We start from the raw sequence: 17,009 nt of genomic DNA, 5'->3' as shown, positions 1-17,009 counted from the left end.
GCAGCCTCAGAGGCGGCGGAACAATTATGGAGAAGCGGTCTTAATACCGCTGCTTCGTAACTGCTGTTTCCGGCAAGCCTGAAGGCTCGCGCAGAAAGAGGGGCATCAAGCTCCATCAGGAGCTTGATAATTCGGCTCCACAGTCCCCTCCTCACTCAGGCCCTGATATTCAAAGCATTGACAACTGCCTCGTCAACCTTGCAGTCCGTCGATAAGTTCTTTTAAAAAGGGGCGGACCCGCAAAGTGCTGGTGAGTAGCAATGTGTTTCCCATAGGATATAATTGGGAGCGTTACGTCAGCTAAACATCGCTACTTGTCGGAGCTTTCTGCGGGCACGGCCATATTTGAAGTGTTCCATCAAACCAGACACGGTTTCTGTGTCGGAACACTTCACCTTATGCATCCTCAACCCCAGTGCAACCTACAATATTAACCCCTAATTTGCCATAACCTAAAGACCTAACCACCCCTAACCTATTAACCTCTACACTGCCACAACCCTCCAACGCAATAAGCACTCTAACCTATTAACCCCTATACAGCAACAACCCCCCCATGCAAACTACCACTACACTACTTAACTACCTAGCATCTACAACACTACCAAAAATTAAAAAAATACAGTTTTGCCTATACTAAAACTAAGGCCCCCTAAAAAAATAAAAAAAAAATACCCTAAACTAACACTAAGGGAACAAATTATCATTATGCGGGCGGACATCGATAAATGCCGACAGTATACGCTATCAGCATTTATCATTGCACAATGACGCCCCCTGCACATTTATGGCCAATCAGCCGCTAGCCGGTGGTGTCAATCAACCTGATCGTATCCGATTGGGCTAATTGCTGTCCGAAGCCTCAGAGGTGCGGACAAGTTAAGGAGCAGCAGTCTTATGACCGCTGCTTCTTAACTCCTGATTCCGGCGAGCCTAAAGACTTGCGCGGAATGAGAAGCATTCGTGGGTTGATAAATCGCCCCCTAACAGTTAATCTAAGAGTAGACTTTAGAAAGGCTTTTTGAAGGGCATTGCCCTAAGTGTCACAGCTCTTCTTCAAATAAATGCTACAACCCCATTCTACAATAAAAGTAACACCCTCCCAAAAAAAATAACTAAACTACGGTACAGTGGGTGGTTCTTTGGCCCAAATACACTTTAAATATGTTAGATAAATAAGTTATTTCTGGGGTTTTTAACATTTGGTAATGGATATAATTAAAAAAAAACAAGCAATTCATCAGGGTCTTCTAATTGACTAGGAAGAACCCCATGTGCTGTGCCTCACATTTTATAAAGGGATATTAAAGGGATATGACACCCCAACATTTTCATTTGTGATTTAGATAGAGCATACAAATAAAAAAAAAGTTTCTATTTTACTTCTATTATTACATTTGCTTTGTTCCATGGTATTCTTTGTTGAAGAGATACCAGGGTAGGTGTCTGGTGCACTACATGGCAGGAAACAGTGCTGCTATATAGTACTCTTGCATATGGGTAACATTCTTGTAAAACTGCTGCCATATAGTTCTCCAGACGCATGCTCCTGAGTGTTTGTCCCTGCTTTCCAATAAAAGATACCAAGAGAACAAAGAAAACATAATATAATATAAGTAAATAAGAATGTTGTTTAAAATTGCATGTTGTATCTGAATAATGGAAGAAAATTTTGGGGTTTCATGTCCCTTTAATTTCATTTTTTTCTTTTATTTTTGTTTTTAAATTTTCAAAAGCTTTATTGAGTTCGGCTCAAGAGTTACAATGAAATTGAAAGAAAACGATATGATACAAAAATTGTTAAACCAGAAACTATACAGATTTTTCCTGTCTGGATGTGAGTTTCAGAATTACAAACTCAGATTGTCATAGAAAAGGAAATCATAAGGAAAAAGGTGAGGTTTAAGAAGTGGGAAAGGGAGGGGGAAGGTGGGGGGAGATGTTAGGCTCCAAGTGCCTAAATTGAATTTTAAATTAGGGAGGCCTGGTGTTGTCTTACATCTCTACTGTGGGGCGACAATTAGGTTTATATAGAGCTTCCCAGTCTTCCGAAATTGATTCAAATAGGTCTATATTGCCTAGTGCACGGTTCTTCAAACTTTTTTCCCAAGACCCAGGGTCATGATACCACATACCTTCGCGACCCTATTTTTTTGCTTGGTCTGAAAATTTCTGAGTAATCTACAAGATAGCTGGAATTTTTTGCAAAGGGACTACAATGTGTGCCTACTTTATTCCTCATTGTAGTCAAACTTGAAAGTGTTGTAGTCAAACTTGAAATTGTTCTAAAAGCTAATAACGCTCACACACACTCTCATACAACACACACACCCTTTCGTATCACACATACATACACACACAAACTCTCATATAACACACACATACCCCACAACCTATCATACAACACACACACACTCATACAGCACACACACTCTCCTACAACACACACACAATCTCCTACAACACACATACACCCTCACATACAACACACCATACACCCACTCTCATATACCACAAACACACACCACCACCTACATTCTCATATAACACACCACACACACTCTCATATAACACATACACCACATACACTCTCCTACAACACACATACAATTCGCGACTCCGTAAAGATGGTGTTGTGACCCAGTAATGGGTCCCGAACCGTGGTTTGAAGAACCCTGGCCTAGTGTATAGTATATATTCCTTTCCATGTCATTAATTAATGTAGGCCACAATATCAAGAACAGAGTTCCAGTTCGGGTGTGTGTCTCTTTTCAAGGCCCTAGCTATGGCTAGTTTTATAGCCATTAATAAATAAATACAGAGATAGCTCTGATGTTTAGGTAGAGGGTGTAGTCCTATATGTAAGAGTGCAGTTGCTGGTGTTTTTGGAATTTGAATACCAAGTCTAGCTAAGGTAATAAAGTTCATATTCCATATTGTTTTAAGTTTAGGGCAGCTCCACCAAGTGTGCAAGGAATCCCCTGTTTGTCCACATTGTCTCCAGCAATTTGGAGTAGGATTTAATTTTAATTTAAACAGTCTCGTAGGCACATAGTACCAGTGCATGAGTAGTTTGTAGAAAGTTTCAAAGAGGGTAGTACAGTGTATGGCCTTAGAGGTAAGGGAGAAGGTTTTGGACCATGTTTGTGAGGGGATGGAAGTGTTTAAAATATTCTCCCACTTTAATAAGTGGGACACCTTGTTATCTGGTTCTGCTCCCTCCATTAAATGGTAATGTTTGGACATGGGTTTATGCAGTCTCCCTCCTTGGTTCCAACTGGATTCCCAGTTGTCAGGGGGCGGGATGGGGAGGGGCGAAATCCCCAAGACCTAAGGATACTTTTAAATCTTGAATACTCAAAGGGCAGACGGGGTGGAATGGGACGAGTTTTGGTGATTTGGATTAGAGTAGGGTATGAGTTTTGTGTGTAGTTGATCATTAGATCGGAGACTTGAGAGAGACCTAGATTTGACCAGGTGTTAGGATGGGAATCAAGGAGTCCTTGTAGGAGGCCTGTGGTGGAATGAATGGGGGACGGATGTGGAGCTACTCCCGAGTAGTGCCGGATTTTGTCCCACATATGTAGGCATTCCAAAATTATACAGTTATCTTTGTTTAAATTCTTACGGCAATGAGGTGGGGCCCATATTAGGTCACAAAGTTGTAAGTGGTTAGGGAGGGAAGCCTGTTCTATTGTGCTCCATTTGCTGGAGTTGTTTATTGCCCCATTGAGATATATGGGTCAGCATAGCTCCCTCGTAATATCTAGTGACCGAGGGCAAGGTGATACCTCAGAATGACTTAGGATACTGGAGAATTTTATGAGCTACTCTTGCAGGTGTTCCGTGCCAAATATATTTGGTGAAGCCACTTTGAAATTGTAGCAACTGGTGGCGGGGTAGCCTGATTGGGAGACATCTAAACAAGTAAGTTAATCTAGGTAGAAAGGACATTTTTAGAGCAGTAATCCTTTCCAGCCAAGATATGGCCTGGAAGTTCCATTTAGTATTAAGCAATCTCAATTCAGTTAATAATGGGGTATAATTGTTGCCCAGCAGTTGCGGGATGTTGTTTGATATTTAGATCCCTAGGTGTTTAATGTTTTCTTTTTTCCATGTAAAATTGTATGTTTCTGGGAGATGCTGCATATAGTCTTGGGGGTAGCCCCGCACATAAAGCTCAGTTTTTGTTCGGTTTAGTTTATAGTAGGACATGTTTCCAAAAGTTTCTAGGAGGGAGAGTAAAGCTGGAATAGTGTCCCTAGGGGATGAGGTGAAGATTGTAAAATCGTCCACGGAGACTGCTATTTTATGGGTGGTATCATGAAGGGTGATAGCCTTAAGTTTAGGGTCTTGGCGGATAAGTTCAGCTAGGGGTTCAATGGCAAAGGCAAACAGGAAGAGAGATAGCGGGCAGCCCTTTCTTGTGCCATTGGAGAGGGAGAAGGGAGTTAAGCAAAAGCCCAGTCCCTGTACCCTCGCAGTAGGGGTTGAATAAAGTGCTTTTATGTGGGATTGTATGTCGTCTTGGAACCGAAAGACGTCTAAGACTTCTCACAAATAAACCCAGTCAAAAGCCTTCTCAGCATCTAAAGAGATGACCGAAAAGGGGTTAATTTAATCTAGGGGCCCTCTCAGTTAGGGATAAAGCCTACTTGGTCTTCATTTATTAGGGAAGGGAGTAGTTTTGAAATACGATTAACTAGAATTTTAGAGTATATAGCTATAGCTGGGGTATAGGGAGAGATCTTATCAGGTTTGGGGATGGTAATAATGCTGACCTCCAAGAACTCATTACGAAAGGAGCCTTGTGTTCCAGCTAAGTGGTAAAGTCGTTGGAGGATTGGGGAGAGTTCTATAATATAAGTCTTGTAGAAGAGTGAAGGGTATACGTCTGGACCTGGGGCCTTTAATGGTTTGAGTTTTTTAATGACATGTTTGATCTCAATAAGGAATATATGTTCCCTCAGGGTGTCCTGTTGTACAGTGGAGAGGGTTGGAAGTTTAAGTTTTTGTTGGAGTTGTTGGATGGCTGACTTGGGGATGTAAGCAGGATTTTCTGAGTCCTGTATGTTGTATAATGCTTCATAGTACGAAGCAAAGAAGGAACCTATTTGACTAGGTAGGGAAGAAGCTTGACCTTGATATTTCAGGAGTTGAATGCACGATAAGCTAGTATTTTTTCTAATTCTGTTAGCTAATAATGTGTCAGCCTTATTGCTTTTGTAATAGAAAAGTTGTTTAATTTTAAGTAGTTGTTGTTGAGTGCGTTTGAGTTCTAGCTAACATATATGATTTTTAAAATTTCTTATTTTAGTGTTTAAGAGTGTGGAGGGGGATATTCGGTTTTGGCGCTCTAATTATCTTAATTTGCTAAAGGCCTGTGAAAGTGGTAAACTGAGGGATTTCCTAATCTTGGCTTGTTTTTTAATTATGAGGCTGCGGATTGAGGCCTTAATTGCCCCCCAGAAAATGTCAACGGGAACTGTTTGGTTATCGTTAAGGGTAATTAATTCTCTAGATCTTTACGCAGTTCCTCGTGGAATAAGGTGTCAGAAAGAATATTATGTGGCATGTTCCACATTGCAGAGTGCGGTTTATCCTGGGCGTTACGTATTGTTAGGGACACTTGGTCGTGATCCGACCATGGGCAGACGTATGTTGACCGATGTGGTGTAGTCTAATGTTTGAGCTTAGCTAAAGATATAATCAAGTCTTGAGTAAACAGAGTGGGGATGAGAAAAGTGTGTATAGTCTCTATCTAAGGTATGGAGGGCCCTCCAGGTGTCGTATAAACCAAATTTAAGCATTAGAGCTCTAAATTTAGATGAGGAGTTGTCCAGTATTTTGTCCCTAGGGTTAGACCTATTCGATTTTTTGTCCATGAGGGGATCCCAAACCATATTGAAGTCACCACCCAAAAGTACCTACCCTGTTTGTATTTGTCTACTAGGCGTAGAATGTTGTGTAGGAATTTGTTTTGTCCAGTGTTTGGGAGATAAACTGAGACTAAGGTGTAAATAAGCTGGTTGAGTTTACATATCAAAATTATATATCTGGCTTGTTTGTACATCTTTCTCTATATCCAGTATTTTACAGGCTAATATTATATGTATAAGGATAGCTACCCCTCTAGCCTTAGTTGTAAAGGGGGCATATTCGATATTGGTATATTGCTTAGATAGAAGTCTAGGCATGACATTTGCTTTCCAGTGTGTCTCTAGCAGAAGGACTACGTCTGGATTAAGGTGTGTCAGGGATCTAAGGAAAATACTTCTTTTGCCTGGGGAGTTCAACCTCCTAACATTCACCCAGATTACGAGTTTTGCGTTACGACTTTTAACGCTGAAAAAATGGCAATTTCAGAGTAAAAGCAGTAACGCAGTCGTGTCGGTATAGCTATACTGCAAGCATTTAAGCCTGTAACGCAACGCCATCCCGCACTCAAAATAATTATGTTTTTGCGTGGGATTTTCATAGCGCTAGTATTACAGGTTGTGCGGTGAGGCTAAAAAGCTTGTGTTACAGCCTATACTGACATGATCCATACCTCCATCTGAGAGCAGTAGTTATGAGTTTTGTGCCACAAAAATGTTTCACAAAACTCTTAACTTAAGTGTTACAAAGTACACTAACACCCATAAACTACCTATTACCCTCTAAGCCACCACCCTCCCGCATCGCAAATACTATATTAAAGCTATTAACCCCTATTCTACCGCCCACCCACATTGTGACTATTACATAAATTTATTAACCCCTTATCTGCCGCTCCCTACATCGCCGACAATGTAATAAAGCTATTAATAACTATTCCGCCACTCCCCGACATCGCCGCCATTAAATAAACCTATTAACCCCTAAAGCTCTGGCCTCCCACATCTCCGCTACTAAATAAACCTATTAACCCCTAAACCTCCGGCCTCCCACATCTCCGCCACTAAATAAACATATTAACCCCCCTAAACTGCCGGCCCCCACAACGCAAAACACTAAATTAAACTATTAATCCCTAAACCTAACACCCCCCTAACTTTAAATTAAAATTACAATATAACTATATTTAAATAAAGAAAAATGTACCTGTGAAATAAAAAGAAACCTAATATTAAACTATAAATTAACCTAACCTTTGCTATTCTAATAAAATAAAAAATACTACCAATTAAAAATACTAAATTACAAATTCAAAAAACCTAACACTACGAAACAATTTAAAAATCTAAAATTAAAAAAAAATAAACACTAAATTACGAAAAATAAAAAACACTAAGCTTACAAAAAATAATAAACTAAATTATCAAAAATAAAAACAATTACACTTAATCTAATAGCCCTATAAAAATAAAAATCCCCCCAAAATAAAAACACCCTACAATAAACTACCAATAGCCCTTAAAAGGGCCTTTTGCAGGGCATTGCCCTAAGTTAAACAGCTCTTTTACCTGTAAAAAAAAGACAAAGTCCCCCCAACAGTAAAACCCACCACCCAACCGACCCCCAAAATAAAAAAACCTAACTCTAAAAAAAAACTAAGCTACCCATTGCCCCTAAAGAGGCATTTGGGGCCTATCTATCAAGCTCCAAAAGGAGCTTGACGGCCCGTGTTTCTGGCGAGTCTTCAGATTCGCCAGAAACAGCAGTTATGAAGCAGCAGTCACAAAGACCGCTGCTCCATAACCCTGTCCGCCTGCTCTGAGCAGACAGACAGACATCGCCGGAAATCAACCCGATCGAGTACGATCGGGTTGATTGACACCACCCTGCTGGCAGCCCATTGGCCGCGAGTCTGCAGGGGGCGGCGTTGCACCAGCAGCTCTTGTGAGCTGCTGGTGCAATGCTGAATACGGAGAGCGTATTGCTCTCCGTATTCAGCGAGGTCTGGCGGATCTGATCCACACTGTCGGATCAGGTCCGCCAGACCTTGTTAAATAGAGGCCTTTGTATGGACATTGCCCTTAAAAGGGCATTCAGCTCTTTTTCATTGCCCTTAAAAGGGCATTTAGCTCTTTTTCAAAAGCCCAAAAAACTAATCTAAAAAAAACAACCCCAAAAAATTAAAAAAATACCGAACACTAACCCCAGAATATCTACTCACGGTTGCTGAAGTCCGGACATCCAGGCGGCGAGAAGTCTTAATCCAGGCGGCGACATCTTCATCCATCACGGGGGCGTCTTCTTCATATGGTCCCCGGCATACACTGAAGCCTTAATGCAAGGTAGCCGTTTTAAAATGGCGTACCTTGCATTCCTATTGGCTGATTTGATTGTTCAAATTCAAATCAGCCAATAGGATGAGAGCTTCTAAAATCCTATTGGCTGTTTATTGTAGGCTAGGGGTGTTTTATTTGGGGGGGGGGGGCTTTTCTATTTTTATAGGGCTATTAGATTAGGTGTAATTTTTTTTATTTTCGTAATTAAGTGTTTATTATTTATTATAATTTTAGATTTTTTTACATTTTTTCATAGTGTTAGGTTTTAAAATTTGTAATTTAGTATTTTTAATTGGTAGTATTTTTTATTTTATTAGAATAGTAAGGTTAGGTTAATTTATAGTTTAATGTTAGGTTTATTTTTATTTCACAGGTAAGTTTTTATTTATTTAAATATAGTTATATTGTAATTTTAATTTAAAGTTAGGGTGGATGATAGGTTTAGGGGTTACTAGTTTAATTAAGTTTTGCGTTGTGGGGAACCGGCGGTTTAGGGGTTAATAGGTTTATTTAGTGGTGGAGATGTGGGGAGCAGGAGGTTTAGGGGTTAATAGGTTTATTTAGTTGCAGAGATGTGGGAGGCCGGAGTTTTAGGGGTTAATAACTTTATTAAAGTGTCGGGGAGCGGCGGAATAGGGGCTAATAACTTTATTATAGTGGCAGTGATGTCAGGGAGCGGCAGATAAGGGGTTAATAACTTTATTTAGTTGTCAGCGGCAGCAGATTAGGGGTGTTTAGATTTGGGGTTTATGTTAAGGTATGTTTAGGGTTTAAACGTAACTATTTTTTCCCCATAGACATCAATGGGGTTGCGTTACAGAGATTTTTCATTCCACACTTCAGGTGTTAGTTTTTCTAACACCTTCTCCCATCAATGTCTATGGGGGGAAGCGTGCACGAGCATGTCAAAGCAGCCCTTGGCTTTTGTGCGGTATGGAGCTTAACGCCACCATATCGAACGCACAAGGAGGCTTTTCAGTAACTCATAATGGCAGCGTTATGGAGAGTGAAACAACGCAACTTTTTTGGCGTTAGTTTAACACCCTGTTTAGCGCAAAACTCGTAACAGGTAATTGTGCGTAAGAAATTTAATCGTATCTTTGTCAGTCATTTAGCTTGGGAAAAGGGTTTGAAGGTATCTGGAGCCTAGGAGATGGAAGGGGGAAGGGGAATAAAGAATATGGAGAAAAATAAATGCATTGTTGCAACATTTTTTTATAAGGGAGAACAATGTGGTGGAAATAGTCCACCAAGTGAAACCCTTCTCAGGGGCTATGTGGGAGGAAGTACCTAGCGTAACTAAGAAGTCCGAGTGGTGTACCCCGCCAGGGCATATAAGAACAATAAATATGAACAATAAATAATTATAACTATAACATATACAGTACATAATAATGTTAAACCTAACATCCATGAACAAATAATTGCTGGCTAAGACCTGAATGAGGATCAAGAACTGTATAGACTCTTGCGTCCTTTGAGCCATCAATTATTAAGAATGTGGAGTCCTCAGGAGGTGATGATCAAGACACCATATCCTGCTGGGACATATGTTGCTTTTGTCATTTGGGTCTCTGTTCTTTTACCTGCCATTCTGGGGCTGATGCCCTCAATCATGCTTGGGGAGGCTGTGAGGGTTCCTCTCCACAGGGCGGAGACCCCAAGACTCCAATAGTGTGAAACCTTGATTGAGGGTGGTGACATTGTATGTTTGATTGTCTATTGTGATGACAATTTTAGTGGGGAATCCCCATCTATATTTAATGTTATTGCACCTTAATACCTTAGTAAATGGGGAGAACAGTTGTCTCTGTTGCAGAGTGTGTTGTGATAGGTCTTGCAGTAACTGTTTGCTTACAATATTTCTCAGAAAGGGGAGGCCTGCGGTAGGCTGTCTGCAGGATCCGGTCTTTGAGGCTATAGCTGTGAAAGCAAACTATAACGTCTCTGGGCTTGTCAAAGGAGATTGTTCTGGGTCTCAGAGCGCGGTGGCATCTTTCCATGGTATTGGGGGCACTTTAGAATGACCCGAGAAGCTCCTTGAAGAGGTCCACGAGGTAATCTTGCAGGTCAGAGGGTGCCACCGATTCAGGAATGCCTCTTAATCTGATATTACTTCTTCTCGATCTATCTTCCAGGTCAGCCAGCTTAAATTCTAGCTGTGCGATTTGCTCAGATAGGGATTCAGAGTATGTCAGTAGAATGGTATAGTCAATTGCCAAGTCATCTTGTTTCCTTTCTAAGGTGTCAATTCTTTCGCCAATCTCAGATATGTCCTTTCGCAGCTCAGCAGAACTGCGGTGGATTTCTGGTGTTATAGACAGGGTTTGAGGTGCAAGCATCTTCTGCATTGTGGATTTCATAATGTAATGTTCAGAAGCACCACATGAGTGCATGCTGGATTGAGAGTCTTCGTCTTGCGAGTCCTGGTCTGTTTGGATTTAGTTAGGATGAGTAGACATTTGAGTAGTGGATTGTGAAAAATGATCCAGGACTGGATTTTTTTTGCTTTGTTTTGGAGTTTTAGTTGGTCTTCGTGAGGTATGTGGCATTTTTATTGTAGGCGTTTGGTGCTCTTAATAGGCACAATGGGTTCCCAGTGAGTAGTTTCAGGATGGCAGGTATTCAGATAAATTAAGAAGGAGTTAAGACATTAGGCTACATATTAGAAGGGCATACAAATATATGTATAGGCTGTTATGGCAGGGGAACCACTCTGAACATCACACCTCACCGCATCATAGGAGGAAAGCCTCTTTATTAGTGAGATTGGACCAATTAAAGTAGTAGGCCCACACAGGGTTTAGAGTCCTAAGGTGTCCTTCTCCAGGAACAGGGGGTACCACACTCCAGCCGGAGGGGGGAAAAGGGGAAGAGGAAGTGACCTGCACAGACTAGCCGAGCAGGAAAGCGTGAAGAGGAGCACCCCTCTTGGTGCAGGAAAGGATCAGCGCAACGTTCTGTTTTTATCGGGACTATCTATCTCAGGTGGGACCAGAAAAGTGGGTTAGAGGAGAATATACAAAAATAACACAATCATAGATGGATATTGAGCATTGCTGTAAAAAGCCGTTACAGAAATTCCCTAGGACCTGTTCCTCACCTTAGGGAAAAAGGGGTTACAACCCAAAGAAAGGGGAAAGGGAAAAGGGAAGTGACCTACCCAGACAAGCTGGGCAGGAGTGGGAGGTGGGAGATAAGTTTAACAATAGATCTGTGAAGGCAAATGATATGTTACAAATAATACATATGGAAACCCTTATGAATATTAAGTGTTACTCAGAGGAGTTAGGAGAAAGACTGCACTGAAGCTCTATACTGACAATCAAATAGTACAGGCACTGTGAATTGGTCTCCTTGGGTTTAGTGGGCTAAAGTCAGTTCCTTCTTTAGTTGAGGAATGGTGAAATCAAGGAAAGTCCATAAGACAAATATGTCTCCTTAGAAATCAAGTGAGGAGCACTTCCATGAGCCAGATGTAAAGCATATAAGTATGGTATAACAAGGTTGGAGTGAGTCAAGCCTCCTGTTCCTTAAGATTTTGCTGCTTGAGGTGTACTGCTGGGAGCAGTAGAAGTAGGATGCTTATTATAAGCTAAATATGGGAAAATGGCTGCTAGGCGAATACCTCCCAGTCAATGTTGCTCCCAATCTATTGTAGGCAGTTTGTAGTCGCAGTTGCAGTAACACTAAAGGGGATAAGCCAGTATCTCCAACTAAGGATGCGGGGGCTGTTTATGTGCAGTCAGATTTCTTTAGAGGGTGGCCCTTGGTTGGAAATTAGGGTATGTTATAAAAGGGTTTAAGTGACTTTCAGTTAGCTAGGACTGCTATAATCATAAGCACTGGGCCATGCTTTAGAGTCAATGTACCAAATGCAGCAGTCTTGCTTGGCTTAGGGATGTATATAAACCACTGGGTAGGCAACTATGTTGGGCTGAGAGTAGGTCTATAGACTTATGTCCGGCTATCCCTCAACGTCATCTAACTAATGCAGCAGCTCTAAGCCTCAACTGTAGCCTTAATGTCATTACGGCTACAAACAAATAATGAATCCAGATCACTAAGAACAAGATGAAACAGCCACTGGTTGGCTGAGAAACGCGTTGCTAATATATTTTAACATTTTAATAAAGTAAGTTTTTATATACTTACCACTTGCTTCCAGACTACTATTATTACCTATTATTTGATCTACACCTTCATCTCTGGATCACTGGTAGCTCCTGATAGCTGGACATAAGTCTACTGGGTGACTGTATTGATCCCAGCTTGCTCTGACTGCACCAAGGGAGGTGCTCTACTAAATGTGAGTGCATTATATACCAGTTATATATATCCTGCTTATACAAACAATACTAGGCCATATAGGCACCTGTGTGTATCGTGTCATCCTCTGCAGATTACTGAATACCCTTCAGAGGTCAGTCTTCTGGGTGACTGCTATTGATCCCAGACCGTACCTTCTGCACCATTAGGGGTGTTATACCCCATGTGAGTGTATCTATCACACCTAACACCTTCATTTGCATCAAACAATATTTGGCCATGTGGCGCTTCTGTGTTTTTATGTTGTCTGCAGATCACTGACCCTGGATCGTGGCCTTGATCCTCTACAGATAGCTGCCTTGACCTGCTTCACCATCTACCCAGTGTGGACATCACTATCTCTAAATGAGACTTGATCTTTTAGACACTGAGGAATAGTAATCAACCAATACTTATCTATAGACATTATTTTGTTATACATAGCATCTAACAGTCTATTATAGATATTTAATTGCTATCAAGTTTTATGTACACATTACTATAGCCAATTATAGCTGGTATAGCTTCATTACTCTGAATAGCTTAATTGTTCGAATCTTGCATGTAGCATTCTATACTTTGAGTACACTACACACGGTTTTACAAGGGCGCCCCCTAGCTATATTTTATTTTTAGGCTTTGGGGTATTTTCTGGTTGTTCTCTGGTGGAATAGTGCCTAATTAATAGCAAATTTGCAGACAAGTGCACAAAGCTCCCAGAATGTGCGACCGCTCTTCTAGGTAGTTGACGCCGCCCCACTAATGTCAGTTTTTACATGTCTTGACTAGTTTATATCAGCAATTAAAATTACAATGTACTCAGGCAAACAGCTGATAAGAGTTTGTTATATGCAAAGCAGCCCCAAGAATACCAGTTGGGAGATTGATTTCTGCAGCTGCCTCTTGTTTAACCCCTTTGAATGGAGATTGCGATTTTGATAGAGCAGTCTCACCGCGCTACTATGACCTGTAAAATCCTTAATGACCAGCAACGTACAGGGTACGTCATGGTCGTTAAGGGGTTAAATAGCTTTTTTATAACCAGTTCTGCAGTATTGTAAATTTCAGTATAGGTGGTGGCTTCATCAGGCAAAAGCAGCTTTTTCAAATGTCCCTAAAAGAATGTTTTGGTGTGGTAGTGGTAACCATTTGCAAAGAATCTACCCTGCTCAAAACTTGTACAATGCAGAATCTCTGCTTTTCATTACAAGTTTGTCTGGTTTAGTCTATATTCTAGTATATATGTATGGCGAATATGATGATGGAGACCATGAAACCAAATAATTAGAGCTTTTAACATTTGAATAGACATCTATAGGCATATCATAGAGCTTGTAAATACTTTAGATGCAACTGTCTAGTCTCCTTTCTGGATTGTTTCCAAAAACCTACTGAGCCTAAAATAAGAAATTCCTGTAAAATATCTAATTATACCTAGTAAAAAAAACACTAAACTTTGTAATGTACTGTCATTATTTATTTTGCCCATTTTCCCTATAATTTGTGTATGACAATTTGTTTTGCACTGCCCTTGAATTACAGAATTGTTAATTCTAAGGGGCCTATCTATCAAGCTCCGAAAAGAGCTTAACGGCCCGTGTTTCTGGCAAGTCTTTAGACTCACCAGAAACAGCAGTTATGAAGCAGCGGTCACAAAGACCGCTGCTCCATAACCTGTCCGCCTGCTCTGAGCAGGCGGACAGACATCGCCGGAAATCAACCCGATCGAGTACAATCGGGTTGATTGACACCTCCCTGCTGGCGGCGCATTGCCGCGAGTCTGCAGGGGGCGGTGTTGCACCAGCAGCTCTTGTGAGCTGCTGGTGCAATGCTGATTACAGAGAGCGTATTGCTCTCCGCATTCAGCGAGGTCTGGCGGACCTGATCCGCACTGTCGGATCAGGTCCGCCAGACTTTGTTAAATAGAGGTCTAACCCTGCAACATTCTACAACATTATGATTGCTTGATCAGTGCAGGAGCTTATACATATTGGTCAATAATTGATCACAGAAAAGGAAATAATATAAACTTACTCAAGAGACGTCTTTAAGGAGTATGTCCTGGACTGCAAAACATGGAACATTTAGCAAACAACATGACAGCTTTAAATAACTTTAAACCATGTTTGCATATTCATTATATATTTTGTTCATATATAAAAATGACTTTATTGTCCTCATCTAACAATTTCAAATACAACCTTACTGTTAGAATAAATCATTGTTTCTCAACTGCGGCCCTCCAGTAGCCCCAACAGACCAGGTTTTCATTATAGCTGAACTAGCGCACAGGTGAAATAATCAGTTGATGTTTGAGAGCAAATTAGTAACCATGGTTACTGATTAGCTGCTTACTTCACTTGTTCAGCTATAATGAAAACCTGGCCTGTTTTGGTACTTGAGGACCGTGGTTGAGAAACACTGGAATAAATCACTTAAAGTTACATCAAAGTCAAATTGACACTTTCATGATTTGGATAGAGTATGCAATTTTAAGATAATTTTAAATGAATTTCTTTTAACAAATTTACTTTATTTTATTTGCTGCAAAGCATATTCATATCTCAGCAACACTATTGGGAACTTGTTGGTGATTGGTGGCTACACACAATTGTCTCTTGTCATTGATTCACCATCTGTGTTTAGCTAGGGAAAATGTTATTGACTATGATAAATATGTTTTTGAGTTATTTATTTTATAGGAATATCTATATCCACTACTATACAATCCTTTTACCAAGTTATCAAGTTGTGCTATAATGTTGTGTTTTCTATAAGGTCTATAAAAGAAAAAATCATGAAGGTACTACAAACCAATAAAAAACGTAAATTATGCTTACCTGATAATTTAATTTCCATTGAGGGGAGGAGAGTCCACGGCTTCATTCATTATTATTGGGAATTAAGAACCTGGTCACCAGGAGGAGGCAAAGACACCCCAGCCAAAGGCTTAACTACCTCCCCTACTTCCCTCATCCCCCAGTCATTCTGCCGAGGGAACCAGGAACAGCAGGAGAAATATCAGGGTAAAAAAGGTGCCAGAAGTAGAACAAATTTAGGGCTGCCCAACGTAGATACAGACGGGAGCCGTTGACTCTCCTCCCCTCGATGGAAATTAAATTATTAGGTAAGCATAATTTATGTTTTCCATCTAAAGGGGAGGAGAGTCCACAGCTTCATTCATTACTATTGGGAACATATACCCAAGCTCTAGAGGACACTGAATGAAACCGGGAGGGTAAAAGGCGGACCCTAGTCTGAGGGCACCACAGCCTGCAAAACCTTTCTCCCCAAAACAGCTTCCGCAGAAGCAAAAACGTCAAATTTGTAAAACTTTGTAAAAGTGTGTAAGGAGGACTAGGTAGCTGCCTTACAAATTTGCTCCATAGATGCCTCATTCTTGAAGGCCCAAGACGAAGCCACAGCTCTAGTTGAATGAGCCGTGATCCTCTGAGGAGGCTTATGTCCCGCTGTCTCATAAGCCAAGCAAATCAAGTTCCTCAACCAAAAGGACAAAGAAGTAGCAGAAGCCCTTTGCCCCTTGCGTTTCCCAGAATACACCACAAAAAGAGATGTAGACTGTCTGAAATCCTTTGTAGCCTGAAGATAGAACTTTAAGGCATCCAGGTTATGAAGTAACCTCTCCTTTGAAGAAGAAGGGTTAGGACACAAAGAAGGAACAACTATTTCCTGATTGATGTTATGGTTAGACACCACCTTGGGGAGAAACCCCAATCCAGTGCAAAGTACAGCCTTATCCGCATGAAACACCAGATAAGGAGGATCACATTGCAAGGTAGCTAATTCAGATACTCTGCGTGCCGATGCAATAGCCAACAGGAAGAGAACCTTCTAAGACAGAATCCTAATGTCTATGGAATGCATAGGTTCAAACGGAACCCTCTGCAAAACCTTAAGGACCAAGTTTAAGCTCCAAGGCGGAGCCGGCTGTCTAAAAACAGGCCTGATTCTAGACATAGCCTGAACAAAAGATTGAATGTCAGGGAGCTCAGTGAGTCTCCTATGCAACAAGACTGATAATGCCAAAATCTGTCCCTTTAAGGAACTAGCAGCAAGACCATTTTCCAAAACATCTTGAAGAAAAGACAGAATCCTGGATACCTTCACCTTATGCCAAGGATATACATGCTTCTCACACCAGGACAAGTAAGTCTTCCACACCTTATGGTAGATGCGACGAGTGACTGGCTTCCTTGCCTGAATTAGAGGATTAACTTTCAGAAAAGCCTCTCTTGGCTAAGACTAGGCGTTAAATCTCCACGCAGTCAGCCTCAGAGAATCTAGATTTTGATGCTGAAAGGGGCCCTGTGACTGCAGATCCCTGCGACAGGGTAACCTTTACGGCGGAGAGGATGACATCCCCACCAGATCTGCAAACCATGTCCTCCGCGGCCACGAAGGAGCAATCAGAATGGCCGAGGCCCGCTCCTGTTTGATACGTACCAATATGCGAGGTAGAAGTGGTAA

This window comes from Bombina bombina, chromosome 7 (assembly GCF_027579735.1).
Source record: "Bombina bombina isolate aBomBom1 chromosome 7, aBomBom1.pri, whole genome shotgun sequence".
Classification (NCBI taxonomy): domain Eukaryota; kingdom Metazoa; phylum Chordata; class Amphibia; order Anura; family Bombinatoridae; genus Bombina; species Bombina bombina.
This window is presented reverse-complemented; position numbering follows the sequence as displayed.